Raw genomic sequence first — 23744 nt, 5'->3', positions numbered from 1 at the left:
TCGAGATGTTCTACAATTACTATATTTGTGAATGTGTTTGTGTGTGTATGTTAAATCAAAGCTTCAATATTATTTTTCACAGCTTGCCATCTAAAAAATATATTTCTGGCTGTTAATAGGCTCATAATAATTTTTGCTATGATAAAACACAGAAATTGGCAATAATTCAACTAAAATTTATTGAGTATATATTATGTATAAGGTACTATGCTATGAACTGTGGCAGATATAGAGAGAAAAAAAGACATGATTCTTTTCCCTAAGAAACTAGTTCACCACTGAATTTAATACATACAATAATTGAGGTAATAAAAGGGGTTCTATGAACTATGGCACTGTTTTGAAAATTGCCAGTGCATGAGAATCACCTGGGGAAATTATTAAAGATGCCAATTCCTTATCCCTTCCCTAACAGACTAGGAATTTACATTTTAGTAAGCACCCCAACAGGCTTCTAGTAGATGATCCTTCAAAGAACAATGAAATAAATGATAATGAGATGAGCACTGATTGAAAAGATACATGTATTGATATGGCTCTTTCTTTTTGCCTGTTACTAGGATTGTGTTTGGGTAACTTGTTTAACCTGTCATGTTCAAATTATGTGAATGCAAATTGAGACCATCATACTTACCTACGTTATAGGGATACTATAAGCAATGTAGATATTATTACTAATTTAGCTAGTCCTCTGTCAAATACATAGTAAGTGCTCTCATGTATATAGTATGGCAATATCATGTTGGAGAGGGAAGAAATGCTGAATCTAATGAAGATGGGGAAGTAGAGAAGCTTCATGCAGAAGGGGATTTGGATTAGGTCTGGAAGGTTGAGCAAAATTTTGATAAAGTGAGATAAGGAAGAAATACATTCTAGTCAGCAAAAACATGGTGGGAAAACTAGGTGTGATTGGGAAGCTCTGAGCTGTGGATGATGATGAGCAGAGAAAGCTTTGATTGTCATGGAAGACAAATGTGAAGACATACCTAGTGGGCAGGTCATAAAACATCTTGAAGATCTACCTAATGAGCTTTAAAGTACTATTAAATAGTTGTAAATTTAATGTAATTTGAGCAAGGGAGTAATTAGGGTAGATAGGGTTTTAACATGATGATTTGCTGCTCACATGGAAGGTATGTTTAAGGAACAAGAGAGTAGAGGAAGGGAGACCAGCTCACAGACCATGGCAGTAATTCAAATAAACACTTAGGAATGTCTGAACTCAAGCAGTGAAGAAGAAATGGGTGGGAGGTGGGGAGGGGGGAGGTAGACATGTACGAGGGCCATATCTGAAAGGATAGCTGGAACTCATACAGAGGAGATATGGAGATTGAAGAATAAGCAATTTAAGTTGACCAGTAGGTTTTGAAATTGGGTGAGTAGCAAGATTGTGATACCATATAGAAAACACAGAACAGAGTAAGAGAAATTGTCCAAGAAAAAATATAAAGACTTCCATTTGGAGCATGTTATATGGCTGTCCTAGTAGAACAATCCAGTGACAATATCCAAAAGGAATTTAGTAGTGCAGGGGTGAGGTTACAGCTGAAGAATTGGAGGAATAAAGAATCAAAGGTTATTCTCAGGATGGCATAAATTTGAAGATACAGGAGTGGATGTGCTTTTTCTAAGCATCGTCATAATAATGCCAAAGATTTCATAGTGCTGTGTGCCAGGTAATGTCCTAAGCATTTGCCATACTTTAAATCATTTATGTCCATAACAGCCTGGAGAGGAAGGCACTGTTATTGTCACACTTTTACAAAGTGTGACCCAGAGGGAGTCAGTAGTTGTCAGAGGTTACACTTGTGTGTGTAGTAGACTCAGGATCTGAACCCATACAGACTGGCTCCAAACTCTTTGTTCTTAACCTTGATACTCTGCTGTTCTCCGTAGAAAGAGTAGTGTGGGAAAACATACATCCAAGGCTGGAACCTTCAGGAATATTCATTTCAAGTCTGAGTGGGGAAATCACACACCCCAGCGTTAGACTGGCATGTAGGGCAGGGCAAGACAACCAGGTGGTCAAGATGCAAAGGGAAGAAGGAGAAGGGGAACAAAACTGCTGGTTGGTAGACAAATACTACACAAAGGACAAGAAAAATGACCTTACCTTTGTTTTTCTTACAAGAGAAGGGAAATATCTATGGTGATTAAAAATAATTTTTTGAGGGGCGCCTGGGTGGCGCAGTCAGTTAAGCGTCCAACTTCAGCCAGGTCACGATCTCGCGGTCCGTGAGTTCGAGCCCCGCGTCAGGCTCTGGGCTGATGGCTCGGAGCCTGGAGCCTGTTTCCGATTCTGTGTCTCCCTCTCTCTCTGCCCCTCCCCCATTCATGCTCTGTCTCTCTCTGTCCCAAAAATAAATAAAAACGTTGAAAAAAATTTTTAAAAATAATTTTTTGATCAATAGAATATGATTTTGAGAGGGGTCTTACCTTTTGTTTCCCCCTACTTTTTAACAAAGTCATATTAAAGGTCACTTGTAGCACTTAATAAAAAATATGTTGGATATAGAAGGGTAGCAAAACTAAGTCTATGAGAAAACTAATCATCTGGTTGCATGTGCTGGATGTTGCAATCTACTTGGCTCTTCTCTTGCCACCTGGTTTCTCCCCAGTACCTCCCTCTATGTGTCTTTCCACAGTTTTTTGTTTTTGTTTTTCATTTTTTTTTTCATCGTACACTCCACCATGATATCTGTTTAATGCCTTCATCTGGTTCATATGTAAAAGATTTATCTTAGCCCAAACTTAACTAAAAGGAAAACTATTTCAAAACCTCATGAGGCTGCTTTCAGAACAATCCATATTCTGTATATGTAAACACCTTCAGTATTCAGTGCCAGAAGTCCTTTTAGGCAGTATTTGACTGCCAGTATTTGGTTACTGATTCCACTTGTCCATTGTGAGGCATGTGTGCTATAGATTTGACCCCTTGCCTAAAGTGTCTTCATTGTAACATATTGACCCAGTGCATTCTACCTTTAGGAGCTCAAATCAACTTCCTGTCCCTGGAGAAAATTTTGAATCTAAGCATGGAGTACAGGAGAAAATTGAGATTTAGACTGGTCATCAGAGCAGTCTAAAATCAGTCTTGACAAAGATCCTGTATTAATCTCAGCACTTTAGTTTTCTACGTAGTGCTGGGGCTTTTGGAGTTGCCCTGTACAAAGCAGGAGTTAGCTAAGAGTTTCTACCTCTTTAATCCTAAGTGAGTTAATTTGCATACCAGTTCCACACTTGACAACAGACCAAAGTTATTCTCAACATAATTTGTTTTATTTTATTTATCTTAAAGTTTATTTATTTTGAGAAAGAGAGAGAGAGAGCATGCATGAGAGCGAGTGAGGGAGGGGCAGAGAGAGAGGGAGAGCGCGAGTGAGATAGGGAATCCCAAGTAGGCTCAGTGCTGTCAGCCACAGAGCCCAAAGCAGGGCTTGATCTCACCAACTGTGAGATCATGACCTCAGCCAAAATCAAGAGTTGAGTGCTCAACCGACAAAGCCAACCAGGTGCCCCTCAAGGTAGTTTAAATATCCCTACTCATTTTCTCTAGGTTACATCCATTTCCAGCCTTCACATCTTTTCATCCTGTCTTAGTTCCAGCCTGCATCCACCCAAATTTGAAATTCATCCTTTACTAGATTTGATTAAAAAATCTGTCCATATCTATATTTCATGAGAACATTTTTGCTGAGGATTTATAGAAGCAGTTGTGGAAAGGCTTTTTAATTTACTCTTGTATACTGTTTCCCTTTCTTCCTTACCTACTTTCTCCTCTCAACTTACTTTTATTCTTTTTTTTCCCCTCTGGTAGAATTTTATTTGTTCCTTTCTGTAAAATCTTGGCCATTATTGACGCCTTTAGTGTCTGAGATTTTTGTCCTAAGAACAGTTTTTGCTGCTGGCCTTTCAAGAAAATACAGCATTTTCCGTAAGAGGCACTTTTATGTATAAAATTTTCTCCATCTCATCATACTCATGAGACCTATTTCTAAGTTTCTATATTATATACCACATGACCCTGTTGTGCTCTTTAAGTTGCCCTCCAAATGAACTCCCCTTGAGTTGTCTACCTTGCCTGAGTAGCGAGTTGCTCTAGATCTTTGTCAAGTTAGTCTATTGACTAATGGTATCACCATTCTGCTTGTGTGATTGGGGAACTCAACTGACCTCAAACCCTCATTTGGTCACATATCCCTGAGCACCCCTCTCTTCTTCTCCTTAATTCAATGTTCTGACACTTGGCACTTGACTAACCTCAGGGACCTGGTGAATTTCCAGACTTCACCTTCCCCATTTTTGTTTACCTTACTGTTTACTGAGTCCAAGTTCCGATACCATGGAAATGCTCAATAGGTATTTATCATCAATGATGAAATCATGCTACTCTTTCTGCTTCAGGAAATCCTTGGCCTGGTCACTGCAAAGTGTGTTTTTCCTAGGTTATTCTACTGCTTTGCTAAGAGGGCATCCTGGGGTATGTTTTAATGTTATGGTCCAGAACATACATTACACCCAGGCTCTGATGACATGAAATAAAATTTGGGGACAAAATCCACAGGAAATGAGAGCTAGTTTGAACCTAGATACTGTTTGTTTGTTTGTGGTTCTTTTTCTTTTTTGTTTTTGAACTAAGTTTCTTGTACTCTTGCCTTAAATATAGCAATGAAGAAAGTTGTAAGTACCTAGTTTTATGAATAAGAATATAATTACTTTAAACTGGTTTGATGCCTCTTCTCAAGAGTGCCATGCTGTATCCCAATAATTCTATGTATTTACCTTAGGGAAATTTTTGCCAGTGTGCAGAAGGAAACATGTTCAAGAATGTTCATAGCAGGGGAAGGCAGAAAAATGGCAGTGCCCATAAGGCAGACTCTGTTAAGGGGTGGGGAATGACTGGTAGCAGTTTGAGGGACTCTGGGCTGGGAGCCTGGATTCTCTTGCCCTTACTGTTGTGGCCTCATCTTGGAGCAGTGGGTCTCTGTAGCACCTGTTGCACATGTTGTGCCTATAGCAGCTGCCGGTGGCCTCCAGTTGGCCTCTAAGCCACAGAAAGAGATGGCGGTCTCTATTACAAAAGATCAAGATGGAGAGAGTTTGTATTCAGACCATGAGCCTTGTACTTTGGATGAAGCCTAGTGACCGGCAAAGAAGAAAGCTGACTTCCATGATGAAGAGGAACAGAATATACTGCTGGTGTAGGATTTGGAAGATATATGGGAGGAGAAAGTTTTACCCTTCAAACCTGGAGCTCACATTCCAGAAGCTGATAAAAAGAATGACCAAATCTCACTGCACCAAAAATAGACAGGAACCTTGTTCTGCTGGTCAAAGAGAAGCTTGGAGATCAGGATGTTTGGATACTCCTACAGGAAGAGTGGCAACCCAGGGAGACCTTCTGAGGAACAGCTGAGTGAATACTGGCCACACTCTCAGAAAAGGACATGGAAGCCAAGTTCCTGGCAATTGTACCCTGTGGCCACTACAAGTTCAAGTTCCCTCAGGCCATGCAGACAAAGTAGGCTCAGGGCCAAATTATTCTTTTTTTAAAATTTTTTTTTAACGTTTATTTATTTTTGAGACAGAGAGAGACAGAGCATGAACAGGGAAGGGGCAGAGAGAGACGGAGACACAGAATCTGAAACAGGCTCCAGGCTCTGGGCTGTCAGCACAGAGCCCGACGCGGGGTCAAACCCACGGACTGTGAGATCATGACCTGAGCTGAAGTCGGACGCTTAACCGACTGAGCCACCCAGGTGCCCCAGGGCCAAATTATTCTTAATCAAAGCAATGCTGTTAATTATTCCCACACCAGGAAGAAGGGCCATCATGTTAGATCCTTAAGGAGGAGCTGGGTGACTATTTGAAACTGAAATACCTGGCCCAGGTTAGGAGGTTGTTCTTGGGCCTCTGATGGACTGCGGCGCCTGACAGCAATACTTTGACAGTTCTACAACTGGGGCCTCAAGGACATTATGTGGTTGCCCCATCTTTGCAGGGAACAGCATACAGCAAACTAAATTGAGAGAAATAAGTGAATTGATTCTTGGTGGAAAAGTGTTCATAGTATTAGAGGTAATGACAAAGAACTGAAAATAGCTCAAATATTTCTGCGCCAAAAAATCCATAAATAAACTGTATTTTTATACAGCGCAATATTATATAGTGAAAAATTAATGAACTACATATACATACATTTACATGGATGGAACCAGAAGTAATTTCAGTAAAGAAGTGAGTTTTAGAAAACTATATAATAAGTAAAATAAGTAAAATACTCTTTAGGCAATTAAGTATATTTTTCCCTAGTGACTTAACCAGAAAAATGAGATTTCCTGCAATTAAGAGGAAGAAGAGATGGAATTAAAGTCAATATTTTATTCTATAAGACTCTGTCACAATGAATTGTTCTTCCCTCCCAAACCTGGGAAACCAACAGTGTCAATTCTTCTTGTGGGAAACCTGAAAAACAACTGTCCACCAAGAAGAGAACACTGGAGAACGATATGGCTAACCATGACCGGGTGACTTCTCTTGGCAGTTTTTTCCTCTAGCCTTGAGCTGAAAAATTCCCTGAATTTGGGACACAATAGGGGGACAAAGAATGATCTGCAAAAATAGGAAGTTTAAGGAGGAAAAGTATACTTAAAATATACAGGAAAAAGAAAAATGCAAACCCCATCTCTGCTAAAACATTTTTTAAAAAGCACCAATAATCAAAGGAATGTAAAACAAAAGTAGTTAACAAGTGGATAAAATTGGCAAAAACTAAATTAGACTGTACATTTTAACACTGTGTATTCACCTACACTAACAGAGAACTAAACTGATACAAGGCTTTAGGAGACATGGGTTTGTAGCAATGATTTTTAAAAACATTTATTTTCTGTGACTGGTAATTCTAATTTCAAAAGTAAATGTAATTCCAAGGTTTTTTATTATTATTAGTGATGTGAAAGATTAGGAAAAGTATGATTGTCTGACAATTATAAATAGTGAAAAGGTTATGGTTGTGTATCCAGATGTTGAAATATTATGCATTATCTTTTAAAATTGCTGAAAAATATTTCAAGGCTTGAAAACGTGTTCCTAATATAATTAGAAACTGCTACTATAAACAAGAAATTGAACTATAATCTTCATATGATGTCAACTATATAAATATATATGAACATATTCATGAAACAAGTTTTCCTTCAGGCGGTCACATTATTGCTGAGATTCATCTAATTTATAATTTCAAGGTTTTCCAATTTATCTAAAGTGAACAGTTCTTTAAAAAAAACTTAAATAATAAGAAAGCAATAAACTTTTTAAAATGATGTATTGCAGGCCTTAGAGGATTTTCCTTTCAACTTGTTCAGCTAAGCCTTCAGTGTGTCAGAAAGAGCACAGGCCAAGCGTCAGGAGATCTAATTTTGCCACTAACTAACAAGCTTTGTTAGAAAATCTCTTTGAGCCGATTTCTTTGTCTTTAAAGTGTCCAGCCTATCTCAGAGGGTTTTTATGAGGATCAAATGGCATAATGTATTTGTAATCTCTTTAAAAGTATAAAGTACTCTACTAATGCTGGTAAGACAAAACACTCTCTTCCCAAAAAGGGATGGGAAACTCCTAGGTAATGTTTCTCCCAACACTTGTCAGAAGATCACAAATGGTGCTATTTGAAAGGGTACAGATATGATTCACCTACCTTGTCTTGAATGAAATGAACTTCAGTCATTCAAATGGACAAAGTGGACAAAGAATCCAGGGGCAGAAATATAAAATTTAATTCTCCAGAGTCAAACTAAGTTCTGTCACTTGACTTAGTATTTTAGGATGGTAGCAAGGTGGAAAAGTCTAATATGTCTCTAACCCAAGTGGAAATAGGACATATAAAGGATAACAGAGGAGCAGAAAAATACTATGAACACCTCACTTGGGCCATCCTTACTTGAGGAAATAAACACTTCAACATTCTTAACTTAGTCTTGATGGTTTTATGGCACCTTAAAATAATATAGTTGGAATATCATGGGCAGAGTAGGAAAAGGGATATGGTTCTGGGGAAACCTGAGAAAGCAAGGGAAGTTAAAGATATATCTAATATGAACTTGTAGATAAATTTGACTTCCATTTACAGGTGATGGAAGGAAGATTTAATCTTTAAAAAAATTTTTTAACATTTATTCATTTTTTGATAGACACAGAGTGTGAGTGGGGGAGGGGCAGAGAGAGAGGGAGACACAGAAACCGAGCAGGCTTCAGGCTCCGAACTGACAGCACAGAGTCTGACTCCAGGCTCGCACTCACGGACTGTGAGATCATGACCTGAGCCGAAGTCGGACGCCCAACCGACTGAGCCACCCAGGTGCCCCAAGGAAGATTTAATCTTAAACCTCCAAGCTAATAATTCAAAGTCTCCATTCTGTCAGTCTGTGTCACAGTTGAAAGCCAGGTGATTAATACAAGAATTGGGTGTGCTAATTATTATGGAGAGTACAGAAACTAATTCTCGGACAGCCTGGAAGTCTTACTCCCCAAAGAAGAAAGCGCTAAAATCATAAGTCAGAGTCACTGTGATACCCAATAATGTCATGGTTTAAAACTGATGTTTTTCATAATTAGGGACATCTTCATTTCATTAGATAATGTGGAAGACATTATGGAAAAATCATGTTTATTATAAAAACCATCACAATATAAGGTTACACTTTTGCTAGTGACTTAGAAGGTGAGTGAAATTCCTTAACCTGCCTCTAAAACTGTGTTGTGTTGCTAAAGTTGTGTCATGTTTTCTTTTGAGTAGAAGGGATAAGATGATGTTTCTCATCTCCATCACATTCATCACCTAGCAAAATTGAGACAGAAATTCAGATTCCATATGTGAGAATATAGAGTCATTTTGTATAAAAGCAGAAATACTAGAAAGATATTTTTAGCATCTTATATTCCTGAGAGATATTTTAAGTATATTAAGTGTACCTCTGAGTATTCAAAAACCACAGACGACACATATATATCAAAGTGCATAGTTATTCTGGTATGAAGGAAAACATGAACACCTAGGAAGTTAATATAATCAAGGTGAGTTGGAACAGTATAAAGAAAAAAAATTACATGAATATGAAACCCTGATTTCACTGAAGATTAGTTTCATGAATTCATTTTTTAAAAACTGGATATTTTACTAGACTTGGTGGCACTTTACATACTGGAAATTTTGAAATCAGTAACGTTTTGAGATTAAATAAAAGAAACCATGCACTGATGATTCAGAAATAAAATAAGCCGCATATTATTGAAAATGACAAGAGAGGGGGGCACGTGAGTAGCTCAGTGGGTTGAGACTCGGACTTTGGCTCAGGCCATTATCTCACAGTTCATGAATTCGAGCCCCACATCACACTCTCTGCTGTCAGCACAGAGCCCACTTTGAATCCTCTGTGACTCTCTCTCCCTACCCCTCCCCTGTGATCACTCTCTCTCAAAAATAAATAAACATTAAAAAATTAAAAAAAAACAATGAGATTTCTCCATCTCCTCTAGTGCAGATAGTTCTAAGCCAAATTAAGGAATGGAATCAAATACTTAATAATAGGTCTAGTCTTGAATCAAACAAAATCCTAAGAAGAAAAGAAACCAAAGGATTTGAAACTTTTGTATATTAATTTGTGAAAAAAAAGTTATTACTAAGAGGGACTTGTGAAATTTTTAAATTTCATATTGTTGTGAAAAAGAGAAGTATGTGTCTAAAAATAGAAGTCCTAAGCCGTGGCATTGGCTCTGCCTTTTGGCAGCTGGCTGGCTGGCCAAATCTACTCTCTGAGCCTCAATTCCCTCACTATGAAATGGGCAGCAAATAATACTTCCCTGACAACTTTAAAGGGTTTTTATAAGTATCAAATACATCAAATGAAATAATCAGTTTGAAATACATTAAGCTGCAATGGGTTCTACAGAAGTAAAGTAGCACTGAGGAAATAGATTGACTTAACAATAGATAAACTTTTTAAGTACATTTTAAAATTATTTGTGAATTAAGTTTTGTAGAGATAATGCAATTTTAAATTTTAGAAGGATATGCTATTTAAAGCCATCTTGATGGAAATCAGCTTGTGAAATTAAAAAGTATATTTTCATATACTCAATTCCTTTAAAGTTGGCATATTAATACGTCTAGTCTATGCAGCATTCTGTACCATAGTAGAATTACAAATTAATACTCTGGAGAATGTTACCTTAAAAAATGAGAACCTTTATACTTAGTTTTTTGTTGTTTTTTTTAATTTTTTGAGTACAGTTGACACACAATATTACTAATATTAGTTTCAGGTGTGCAACATAGTTGATGCTCACTGGTGGTGTAGTGGTGAAGATTCAGTGCTCTGAATCAGTTGCTCATACTTTGTTCAAGAAGGTCAAAATTACTCATTTGATTTGGATCTTAGCAGTTTTTGTAAACAATAAGCTGATGAACTTTTTAGGGTATTCCAGAGGGACAAAGTAAAAGATACTTGGAAATGCCAACTTAGAACCTTTTAGCCCATGTTAAAATTCTTTTGTTGGCTGATAATTATTTTGGGAAGCTTATAGTGTGTGCGCCATGTTGCTCTTATGGCCTTTTGGGTTCAAAGAAGTCTGTATTTAATAAATATTAATTTTAATAATCTTAGAGGTTAAATTATTGGTGTGAACTTCTTTAACCCCATAACAGCCCATTTCATTCTTCTAAAGAGAGTTTGTTGTGTACCTGGATGGTTTTCTCTTTTATATTTTGCTTTAAAAATTTTTTTAAATGTTTATTGTTGAGAGAGAGAGAGAGAGAGAGAGAGAGAGAGCGCGCGCAAATGGGGGATGGGCAGAGAGAGAGGAAGACACAGAATCTGAAGCAGGCTCCAGGCCCTGAGCTGTCAGCACAGAGCCCAACACGGGACTCGAAAACACGAACTGCAAGATCATGACCTGAGCTGAAGTCAGATGCTTAACCAGCTAAGCCACCCTGGTGCCTCATCTATATTTTGTTCTTAATGAAAAATGTAATAGTAGGAAAACTTGTTACAGTTTCTAATACATAAATAAGAAATGTGGAATTCAGCTTTTTTTTCTCATGACATTCTTTGTGTATGTGCTCACACCTGGTGAGCTTCTGGAAGATCATTCACTGAGGTTGCTCTCTGATGCCAGTCTCTAAGCTCAGCTCTTAGATTCCTCATACATTTCTTAGCCACTGGTTGAGTTAGGATGACATATATAAATTTTTGTGTAAATTATTTGGTAGACAAGATATGTTCTAATGTGCATGATACGTCCCACGTGAAAAATAAATGCTTACACATAGCTAAAATCTGTCTGAATACACATCCACCCCCACAATCAAAATAAAATAGAAATGCTCAGGAAATATAACTTGTGCTGTGATTTTAAAACTGAAAAATTACATACAACACTATTTATTTTCACACAGTTTGGATGACCTAGCAAAAATTACTGAAAGCTGTGTGTCAGGTATTTTTTGCTTGATTTCTATATAAGTTGTTTTGGGCTTGGATGACTTACAAAAGTAAAAACTTTCACATTTCCTGCAAACAAAATTATATGACCCCCTTAGAAATATTTTTGACCTCTATGTATTTCTTCCTTCTGACTGATTGATGTTTGTACTCAAGGTAACAATCAGTAGTCTAAAAGTCAATCTTACTGTGTCTTTGGGGCACATTTTCATTGAGGAAGAGGAGAGAAAACGAAACAAATACCAAAGCAGCTGTAATGTGGGGATAAAGACACTAAAGAAAATAAAATGAGTAACATTTCATGCCAGACTTTCTCGTGCTTGGTTCTCAATGAATGTCAAACTGCAATAATGTGAAGAAAATTGTCAACTACTGGAGACTAATAGAACTAAAGAGAAACCGTGCTGGAGGAAAATTAAATGTGTACAAAAGCTGGCCAAGAAGCATAGGTAGAGAGAGTAAAATAAAAAGAAGAAAAGAGGAGTAATGAAAATGTGACGTGCCAAAGGTGCTTAGGTGAGGAAAGTTTGAAAACAGATGTGGTAAGTGATTATTCAGTCTATTTGGTGTTTATTTGTTTAAAGGGTAGATTTTGAAGTATAAGAAGGAAGAACTTGATGAGAACTACTTTCACTGTCTTACTTTTTAATATATAAATGTTTTTTTCATGTATATCTGCAAGCACACATATATACATATATGTAGATGTATTTTTGATTTTTCCTTTAAAGAACAAGCAAAATACAAAAATTTGCCCTGCACATCTGAACTGTTAGCATCTAGCACATACAAAATGAATGTTCCACTAAGTACTTCTTCTATAAGGCTCCACTGATTTGAATGAACTAGCCAATTGGAGTTTGTCTCCTCTTCTCTCTGGTACATTGATTTCAGCCTGGACATATTGATCCCAGACTTTCTAGGTGGTTCACAAACAGCTCAGGTTAAATTAACTTGAGGACAGTGTTTGAAAATGCAGAATTACTCTCACTTTTTCATGCTTGTTATTAAGCATTGTTTCCAGAAGATCAATCTTTTAATTACATTGAATCTCCCTACTGGTGGCTCTCAGTAACAAGTAGTATATTGTGCAATGATTGGAAAAATAAAGGGGAAAAAATGCATTATAGCACATTGCCTTTCCAAAAGTAACGCCTCCAGGCTACTGAATACAGTCTGGTCTTCACCAGTATATCTAAGATTGTGGTCCTCTCATTATGAGTATACCAAAAGTTCACCTTCATGAGTTCACACTTGATAGAACTTATAATAAATATCTGCTAATATTTAGCATGTGTTGTGTAGTGGGAGTTGTCTTTAAGCATGTTAAATATTATCTACCATGAGATTGGCTCTGTTGACCTTCCTGATTTTAGAAGTAAGGAAACTAAGGCTCAGTGATACTCAGTAATTTGCCTATGACCTTATAACAATAAGTGGCAGAGCTATGTTAAATTTAGTTCTGTCTACCCTCCAAGGTAATGATATTAATTCTGATGCTATTCTTTTTTATGTAAAATATTTTTCTTTGAATAGCTTAATGCATTGCCATATTTTTTATTCTTTGTGTTGAGTCATTATTTCTGGTATGTAGTAAGTGCAGGAATCATAGCACTTTGCAGATGGGAAAGCAGAAACAAAGAACATTCAAGTGGCTTGAATAATATACATAAGAGAGGAACAGAATTAAATATATCTATTCTCATTCTGAATGTCATTTTGTTTAAGAGATGCATTTAAAATGCTACAAATTCTTTGCAAATCCACACTTGTCAGATGGAGTCTAGTCCCTCTCTTCTTTGAACTGGTTGACTTGACCAATATGATATAGTGAAAGTAATGTTTTTGTACTTCTTTTTTTAAAAATTTATTTTAATGTTTATTTTTGAGAGAGAGACAGAGCATGAACGAGGGAGAGGCAAGAGAGAGAGGGAGGCACAGAATTCAAAATAGGCTGTAGACTCTGAGCTGTCAGCACAGAGGCCCACATGGGGCTTGAACCCACAAACTGTGAGATGATGACCTGAGCCAAAGTCAGATGCTTAACCAAATGAGCCACCCAGCCATCCCAATGTTTTTGTACTTCTCAGGCTTTGGGTTTTTCTGTTTGTTTTATTTTTTGGTTGTTTTTTTGTTTTTCTTTTTGTTTTGTTTTGTTTTTTACTTCCAAGGCTTTGTATAAATCCCAGCACCTTCTGCCCAGACTCACCCCAATCACTCTGGGGAAAGCCAGCTGCCCTGGAGGAAGCTACTCTGAGATAGACATTCTGTGAAGAAGCGCAGGCTAGCCATATGGGGAGGCCACAAGGGTCAGAAAAAATAGCCCTGGCTAGATCCAGCTATTGTAGTCATCTCATCCCAGACACCAGACAAGCAAATGAAGAGGCAGTTGTGGACCTACGAGTCCAGCAGCTATAGTGTGGAAGATAATCTAAGAACCCACCCAAAGGCCAAAGCAAAGTATCTCAGGAGAGCTATCCCAGACATATCCAGTTATTTGAGCCATTCTATTTAGGCCCTAGCAGGACCAGGAGAGTATACAGTGGACAGTTGTTCCACAGAATTCTGGAATGTAATGGTGTTCTGCTATCTCACAAGTTTAATCTATCTGCTCCATAGATGAGGTGTTCTATTGTGGGCCTTAAAGGTTTAGCTCTTGAGCTATAATAGTAGCCACAGATTTCCCAGGAGGCATTATCCTGAGACACTTAGGGCTATGTCCTCAACCAGATTTGAAAATCAATTACAGGCTTTCAGTCCCCTGTGAAGTTAAATAAGGGGTACGGATTCTTCTCATCAGACTCTTTTTTTATGATTCAGGCTTTTCAAAATGTGGGGACCTTAAAAAATAGTAAGAATCAAGTGAGATGACAGACTTAGGTGTATTTTGAGAGGAGACATATGAATGCATGAATATGGAGTTCTGATGATGGAATGTGCATATTATACACTATCATATCTAACAGGAATTTTTAATGCTTTAGGTGTTAATAGTGTGCTTTGAGGTACATTTTCTCTGCATAAACCTGACCCCACTCCCTTTGAATCTTACTGCCATTTTTCAGGACTCATTTATGTTATTCAGATACTATGGTGGTGAGGGATACACATTGATCCAAGAGAATCTGGGAGGTAACCCTCTCTTTAATGGAAAGTGTGGGCAGATATTGTAGGCAGGCTTGATTTCATACTTCTAAGCATCTGTCATCAAAACGTAGACTTAGGATATCACCCACAGGCTAATATCCAGTCACAGGAGCTACAGAATATATTTATCTCTTGTACATTTAATTCCTAACCTTTGAAATGTCTGAGAGCTACATTTTTCTCAGATTGGAGAAAGGGCTAAAGAGTAACTCCGTGCTATACAAAATGAAAGAAGAAAGATGTGCTGCCTTTTCACCTGTGTTATCTCTTTATGCTGATTCTAGTTCCACTCAAATATAAGCTGGGATGAAATACCAAGTTATAAAAAGTATTACTGTCACTGGAAACAGAAAAGTAGACAATGCAGAATTTTTGAGGACATTCCCTTGGAGATTCTGACCTATATGGAGTCAAACTTTAGCTTTTCTTTTTGAGGAGTTGGTGCAGCAACTTTTGGTGTATTTCTATTACCTGATGATTATCCTCCCAAAATGTCTGGTACTTATTTATCAAAAATCTGCCTGGCTTAGGTGAAGGGTGAGCAGTACTTGTAGGATTTCAAAGTACTGAATCTACATCAGGCTTCTGAAAAGATTTTGACACGGACCATGTGCCACTGTACCTAAAACCTTATAGATTGGCTAACATCTCAAAATTTAATGATGTACTGGAATGAACTGACATGGGATCGAAGGATTCACAGATATATCAAGCACTGAGAGTAGGAAATACTGTAACTTAAGTAGAGTGGTGGGAGAAAAATGCTTTTTTGCCAAACATTAGCTTTATCCAGAGCATTTCAGTCAAAAGTTGAACTCTCACTGGCCTCTCCCAAAACTCTTTCTCTAGCCCACAAGTTAGGAATAAAACTTAAGAATACTAGGACAAAAGAGCGCCATAAGGAATCTTCTGACCGACTGGTTCTTCAAGTATAGTCTATTGTTGATCTCAAAGAGAGAAACATGTGTCCATGGGCACGAGCTGGTCTAAAATACAAGTCACTCATGTTTATTTAAAATTTTATCTCAGCTTCAATTTGAACATACATTCAAGAGCTCCAAAATAAACATAGACAATACAGACACAATTACCGATGTAGGAGATAATATTTTGAAGGTTTTTTTTTTAATGTGTGATAAAAGAAATATTAACAGGTAGAATAATTGGTCACTGGAGTCTGATTTGAAAATGACTAGATTATCTCTAAGAAGTACTATAATTAAATTGTCTGATTAAAAGCTGATCTAATTCCCTTGTCCTGAGAGCAGCGACCAAAATCTCTAACATAATGTACAACACCTTGCAAGGTCTCAGACCTGTCCATATCTCCAGTCTCCATTTATATCACTATCTTTCTCTCTCTGCACGTGTACCCTCTAGCCTTCTTTTAGTCCTTATAATGGTCTATTCACTCTCCTATTCATTATCACAGCCAGTTTCACATTGTTTCAGCCGCAGTAAAAATTAACCATATTTCACTATCCCCCTACAATACTGTCCCGATGTTTTGCTTCTTCCCTTTCCTGTCACCTTCCATCCTACCATTTATATTAAAATATAAGAGCAAGACAAACACTGTATTAAGAAGTATAATTCATAATATTCTAGATTAAGTGAAATCAGCATTATGTGGAAATCGCAGTCTTCAGTGCAGCCCATAAAAAGATGTTAATACTGTATTCCATGACTACTGTAGCCACTTTATGAGGGATCTATCCAAGAAATACAAAGACTGAACCCAGAAAATGTAGCAATGTCTTTTCTCTATATGTTAGAGTACAGAATGAGTTGCTAGACTACAGAATGAGTTATTTCAAACTGCAAAAAGTATTTTGCATGGCAAGGAAACACAGTAGTACAGATGATACAGAGTATAGATATAATTCCCAGTATTTAGTATGTCAATCAGTTAGCTGGTCATAAAGTAGAGGCAAATCTCTGTGTGATATACATACTAATTTCAATCTGGCAACTCTTGCTGTTCTGGAAGATAATTTTAAGTCATACAGCAATGAATGTGTATATGGGTAGGTTCCTATGAGAAACTAACAGAATTTCATTGATGGGAGTGCTATAAAATTTATAAATAAATTTAAGTGAGGTATTTTCAGGAGTAAGTAAATAATGTAGCTAGTGGCAATGGATATAGCAAAACATGTAAACATGGGGTATGTGTAATTGAAAGATTAATCCTCTCATTTTTGTCTTAATCCCATGTACATGGGACTAAACCTTTGGGGTCATTGCCAACCCTTGCTCAACCACCTTGAATTTTCAGTTCAAACTGAGCTATTTCCTTTATCTCTCTTGGTAACTAGACATCTAACATTATCTTACATGGAGTATCATGTTTATTCTTGAATCCAGACTGAAATTTTGATCTTTGAGTGTAGTTTAATTTGTCCCCTTCCTCTGAGCAAGAAATCAGGCAGGAAGTGAATCAGTCTGTACTTGGGAGCAGAAGGGTCTCTTACATAAAATTTTTGAACATGGAGCAAAGGTGTGTGAGTGTGTACGTTGGGGAAGGTAGTGGATGATAACAATAGCTGTTACTTTGTGAGATTCTGGTCCAGAGGGTGATGAGATAAAGATGTAGGGAAGAAGATGGATGGAGAATAGGTAGGCAATGGCTGGAGATATACACTAGAAGCTAAAAACAGCCTGGGGATTCAGGCTAGTCAAGAGTAAGAGCCAGTGAAAGGTAATTGGACTTACATTGGAGACCAAGGTCCTGTGCTCAAAGCAGCTTTTTGTATGTTATGCAGTACCTTAGTAGAGGGGCTTTATTTACTTAAAATGAGTGGGTTAGGTGTAAAAGCTTGGATTCTAAATGATTACCACCCTATGGACTCTGACCATAGGACGTCCATGCCCTAAACTGTCTTTCCTGGTGGTTGGATCCTGAAGTCTGCCAGTCTATCGGGACTTACCATCCACATCCTTCAATCTCCATGTCCTCAAGTTGTATTGTCAGGTCTACTATGCTTTCATAAATTCAGACTTGTTACACATTCCTTCAGCTCCCTCCATATTATCCTTATATCAATGGCCATTGTTTTTAAGAAAATTCCAAACTTATTATATAGCTGTAGTAATTGACTGTGTAGTATTGGTTAAGGATTAGATGAATAGATCAATGCAATGGACTAGATAATCTAGAAATACATCCATAGAAATATACATAATTGGTTTTTGATAAAAATGTACATGAAATTCACTGGATAAAGGGTAACATTTTCATGAAATGGGGCTGGAGCTGTTAGATGTCAATAATACTAATACTAATAATAAAACAAATCCTGACCTGAGTCTCACACTGTACACAAAAATTAACTCAAAATGTATCATGGATCCAAATGTAAAACGCTAAACTATGCAATTATCAGGAAAACTCAGGAGAAAATCTCTGCACTAGGATTAGGCAGAAAGTTCTTGGAGTTCACATCATAGACACATTCCATAAAATGAAATATGGATAAATTAGATTTCATTGAAATTTAAAAGTGTTGTCTTGTGAAAGACTCTGTTGGAAGAATGAAGGAAGGAGAAACAGAATAGGAAAATGTACTTGCAAACCTCATATCCAGCAAAGGACTAATATCTAAAATATACAATGAAATCTTAAAACTCAACAGTGAAAGATCAAAGGGCAAAACAAATAAGACATTTCATTGAAAAGGAAATGCAGATGGCAAAAAAACACATGAAGAGATACTCAACATTATTAGCCATTAGGGAAATGCAAATTAAAACCACAATGAGATATCACTATATATCAAAATCACTGAAATAAAAAAAAATAACATTATGTGCTGATAAGGATGCAGAGAAACTATATCACTCTATATTGATGGTGGGATTATAAAATGACCTTGCTTTTCTTAAGAAGAGTGTTGTTAGGTTTTCGTGTAGTTTCCAAAAAAACATCATATGACACAGCATTTACACTCCTTAGGCATTTGTTTTAGAGAAATAAAAAGTTAGGTTTATACAAAAACTTGTATGTAAATTTTTATGACAGTTTGACTCAAAAATAGCCAATAACCGGAAACAACCAAGATGCCTTTCAGTAGCGAATGGTGAAACAAATTGTGGCACATCCATATCATGGAATGCTACTTGCCAACAAACGAAGATACTATTTTTACACCCAACAAATTGGATGAATCCCCAGAGAATTGAGTAAGAAATAATCCCAGAAGATTATATAGCATGAAATTCTACTTATACAGTTGTGTTGGAGCAACAAAAATTTTAGAAATGGAGAGCAGATTAGGGGTGCAATAGGGAGAAGGGAGGTAGATGTGGTTAGAAAAGGGTGAAATGAGGGAACATTGTGGTACTGTATCAATGTCATTATTGTTTGTGACATTGTACTGGGGGAGTTATCATTGGGAGATGTTACCTCTGGCAGAAATTGAGTAAATGGTACACAGGATCTCTTTGAGTTATTCCTTATAATTACCTATGAATCTATAATGTCAAAATTAAAAAAAAATTAAAGCCTCTAAATGCAGTGTGGAGTATTATTTTAGGAAAGCAGCTGCGGGTAATAGGAGGTAGTGAACTAATGGAGGAAAATAATGGATGTTTAAGTTAAGTTAGAGGCTTTGGTATTTGAGGACTATAACAGTTTGAAAAAAAATGGGGATGGTATAATCAATAAGATTTCCTGAATGTTTGGATGTAGGAGTAAAGGTAAATAAGGTGTTATGAATGAAGTCCATCTTTGGGGTTTGAATAATTGGATAGTGCTGATGGTAATCACTATTCATTTAAGAATAGGAAAAGTATGAGAAGAAGCCAAACCAAAATACGTATATGTGTGTGTATATAAAATGCCGAAATGTGTGTACGTTTGTGTGTATAGATATATGTATATATAATGTAAGTAATATATATGAAATATATATATAAACATACAATAATAACGTCAGACTTTGGAGAATATAGTGCTGTAGTCTCTCTACTATGTCAGAAAGGAGGGTGGTGCACTACATTTACCACAAACTATCTTTAACTGCTGCTATTATTCATTCAGCTTTTTGTCACAAACTGTATTATCTAAGCAGTAGATGTTTGCAGTGGTTGTAAAAACTTTTATGTATCTCATTGCTTAAAGATCTCATTTTATTTTACATGCACTAATGAAAGTGGTGAATTATAATGTACAGAAAAGATGAGATTTTTATGTGAGTAGTCATCCTCATTTTACCTTTTTTGTTAATATGCATTTTATATATTATACTTTCATTAGATACATCTGGTATTGATTGGTGCAAACATGTTATGTTTCTGACACACCATGGACAATCACACCCTACTCATACCTCCCCACCTCAGTCCCTGCTGCTGTAGGGGAAAAGGAGATCCATCTTACTTCACCACATTTTGGCTAACTGCCCTCAAACCCATGAACAGAATATCTAGTCCCTAAACATTCCAGTTGATTTCATTGGTGTGCAATGAGAGAAGGGATGAGCATCTGGAAATTGCAGCTCTCTCTGAAAGGCATAATTTTCCATTAATTTCAGATGAGAGCTTACTGGCTCTCAACTAAAATGCACTGCTGAGTTCTTCTAACCTAAAGACAAATAAGGGTGAGGCTTTAAATTTTGAGAGTAGAGATTATTTGAATAACTGCATATTCTTGGATCAAAATCATACATATTCTGACATAATTATTTTTAAAAACATGAAATCATATTATTTGTAATGGAGAGGGCTAAACACCATTGCTTGCATTTCATATTGTATTTTCTCCCTCTGCTGGCCAAGTGCTACATCAACATTGAAATAAACAAAGAAAGATGTTTTCTTCTGCATTGTATAATTAGGCTCTAAAACTGGAAACATCTATTGAAAGGAAGTGTCATAAAATGTCTTGTATATTTTTCTCACCTTCAGTGCCCTGCAGCATTCTCTGCACTCTCCCCTAAAAACAAAACAAAAACCTTCTGCCCTCAGGAAAGATTTATATTAGTAATGTCTACTTTGGTGTAATTTTAAGCCAATAGGCCCCCTGGAAGAGTCGATTCAATTTCACGAACATTTATTGGGTCTATATGTGTCAGGTGCCCTACTAGTTGCTGGGCACATAAAAGTGAATAAAGTACTGTCCTCTATGCCTCAGGAACTCACAGTCTAGCAGGGAAGGGAGATTCATAAACACTTAAAGTTCAACATAAATGCTGCAAGAGAGAATTGTACAAAGCACTGGGAAATTACAGATGAAGAAAGAATTTGTAGCCTGAAGAGTTAGGGAAAACTACAGGAAAAACAAATAAACAAAAGTCAGACAATAGTGATCTGAAGCTTAGAGGATTTTGCCTGATATATTAGGGTTGGTTTTGGGGGATAATGAAACACGATGGGCAAAGGCATGAGGGGATGAGGCTTCATTTAGAGATAGCAGTGACTAGGCATTTGGCATAGAGTTAGAATTTGTGGGTCAAATGGTTGGAACACAGGCCAGAAAGTTAGGGTTGGACAGCAATTTAATAACCTAGATACATATTCTAAGGAATCAAGACCTTGCCTTATGGGAAATAAGGGTTCACAGTTATTTATTTTTTTATGTTTATTTAGCTTTGAGACAGAGCGAGCGAGCACACGCACATGACAGGGGAGGGGCAGAGAGAGAGAGTGAGACACAGAATCCAAAGCAGGTTCCAGGCTCTGAGCTGTCAGCACAGAGCCCAACACAGGGCTCTAACTCACGAGTTGTGAGTTATGACTTGAGCTGAAGTCGGACAGTTAACTGACTGAGCCACCCAGGCACCCCTGATCACAGTTATTTTTAAAGCAGACACTTAACATGATGATATTACTGTGTTTGCAGTCTTGGCTTGATTTTGTTCATTATGAAGGAATTTGCAGCATTGGTAAATAAAGAAGGAGGGATGGAGATTTTATGACAGATGTCTTTTTGAGACATGACACATCATAGTAAGTAGAAGCTGGGACTATCGGCATTAAAGGTTGAGATTCAGGTCTTGGCTACTTTTCTCCATTTATTTACATTCAGTCTTTGAACACTTAAGGAAAGGAATTCATGTCAAGTTGACAGAAGTGCAGGAGATGGAAGGCATATTATTGCAATGTAATTCCATAAATGCCTAATGTGCAAGTAAATATTAAGAAAATATGAGAGTATGCTATTTCTAATTTTCTGAAGGACACTTTTAGATTGGTTGATGCATAAGTAACATGATTTTCTTGGGACTGCAAGATCTCAATTTGCTTCTGAAGTCGTACTTTTAATTCTATGTTGTATTAGAAAAAAATCTGTAACATGCAGATAGAAATGAAGGCCAAGCATCTGAGCTGCTGCTATGTTAGTGTTGTATCCCTGAACATGGACTCACTGTCACTTAGGGTCTTGGGAAGTTTTTTGTTTTTATTCTGTCTCTGCAGCAAGAAGACCTTGTCACATTTCCAAAAAGGAAAGATACTATTTTAGTGGCTTTTCCCCCTCTCTTCTCTCTTTCTCTTTCACAGCTAGTTGAGCACATATCCATGGTTAAATTAGTAGTATTCAGAGAACCAAACAACCTGTAAAGAAAACTAACCATGCCTTCAGGAAATATTTGATACCTAAGTTGCTTTGGAGGTCAAGTTTTGCCTCTTTTCCAAGAACCAATTTTAGGCTCAAGAAAGTCAAGTGACTTTCTTCTCTCTCAGTGATCTCACCAATGAAGAGTTTGTGTTAGATGATCACTGAAGTCCCCTCCAGTTCTAAAATTCTGTATTTTTGATATCCAAACAGAGTGTCCCTGTTTGGCTCTAAGAAATTATCCCACCCTTTGTCCGCAGGTCCTAAACTGGAAAAGAAGTGCTATAGATCTCCATCAGACAATGTCACAGCAGGTGAACCCATCCCAAACACCCTGAGTCCAGACAGCAGTATCATTGGAGACCAGCAAAATGTAAGTTCAAATATTTGAACGTTTAAGAACTGTTAAGTAAAACAGGTTTTATACTATTAACAAAAATCTTTATAATGACAAGAGTTTTAAAAAGGTATGAAGTTGTGCTTATTTTAATGTCAGAAATTTGACATTAAAATATTAAAAGTGGGTTAACTCAATTATTTTTGGACATGTCTGCATGTTTTGTTTTGAGGTGGTAATATTTGTATGAATAAAGAATTTAAAATGACTGACTCAAAGGGACGCCTGGGTGGCTCAGTCAGTTGGGCCTCCCACTTTTGCTCAGGTCATGATCTCACGGTTTGTGAGTTGGAGCTCTGCATCAGGCTCTGTGCTGACAGCCCAGAACCTGGAGCCTGCTTTGAATTCTGTCTTCCTCTCGCTCTGCCTCTTCCCCACTCACACTCTGTCTCTCTCTGCCTGAAAAATAAATGAATGTTAAAAAAATATTAAAAAAAAGATAACTCCTAAATTAGCACACCTTTTTAAAAGCAAATTTATTTATCTTGGCTTAATTTCAGCAAAATGACTGATTTTATAATCAAGATTTTCACATAGCTTGTGTTCAGGTAACACTAGTAATATAAAGGATAAAAAATAGCATATATTCAATGTGTATAAATTATGCTTACAACAATAAAGTGAAAGATTAAAAAAACGAAATTGTTTTTCATGTTTTAAGATTTTCCTCTATGATACGCACATTTTCTATTAAAATAAAAATATTACATTATAGTTGATGAATATAATTTTAATTAAACTATATCAATAAGGATAGGATATTTAACTGTTGAAGTAGTAAACTTATTAACTTTTTAAATACAAATAACAAGATTTACAATTCTAGTGTTCAAACTCCATCTAAAAACAATGGAAAATATCAGTATTAGTCTTAAACTTGTTATTTCTACCCTCCATATCTATAAATTTAAGGATAATATTTATTTAATATAAAAAATGGTTTATAGCTCTCCCCCCTGTAACTATTAGGAATACCACTTCGAGTATTCAGAGCCACCAGTTAGAATATCAAAAAAAGAAGCAAGAAAACAAACACTTGGCACTGCTGAGAAATAATAATTTGGGGGCACATGGGTTGCTCAGTCAGTTAGGGTCCAAATTCGGCTCAGGTCATGATCTCATGGCTTGTGAGTTTGAGTCCTCTGTT

The 23744-nt window shown here is 36.8% G+C and overlaps 1 pseudogene; it reads left to right on the top strand.

The window, feature by feature from the left end:
- Window positions 1–4854: 4854 nt before the first annotated feature.
- LOC115509714 lies at window positions 4855–5525 on the top strand (annotated as a pseudogene).
- Window positions 5526–23744: the final 18219 nt, after the last annotated feature.

Source organism: Lynx canadensis, chromosome A3 (assembly GCF_007474595.2).
Source record: "Lynx canadensis isolate LIC74 chromosome A3, mLynCan4.pri.v2, whole genome shotgun sequence".
In the NCBI taxonomy this organism is placed as follows: domain Eukaryota; kingdom Metazoa; phylum Chordata; class Mammalia; order Carnivora; family Felidae; genus Lynx; species Lynx canadensis.
This window is presented reverse-complemented; position numbering and strand designations above follow the sequence as displayed.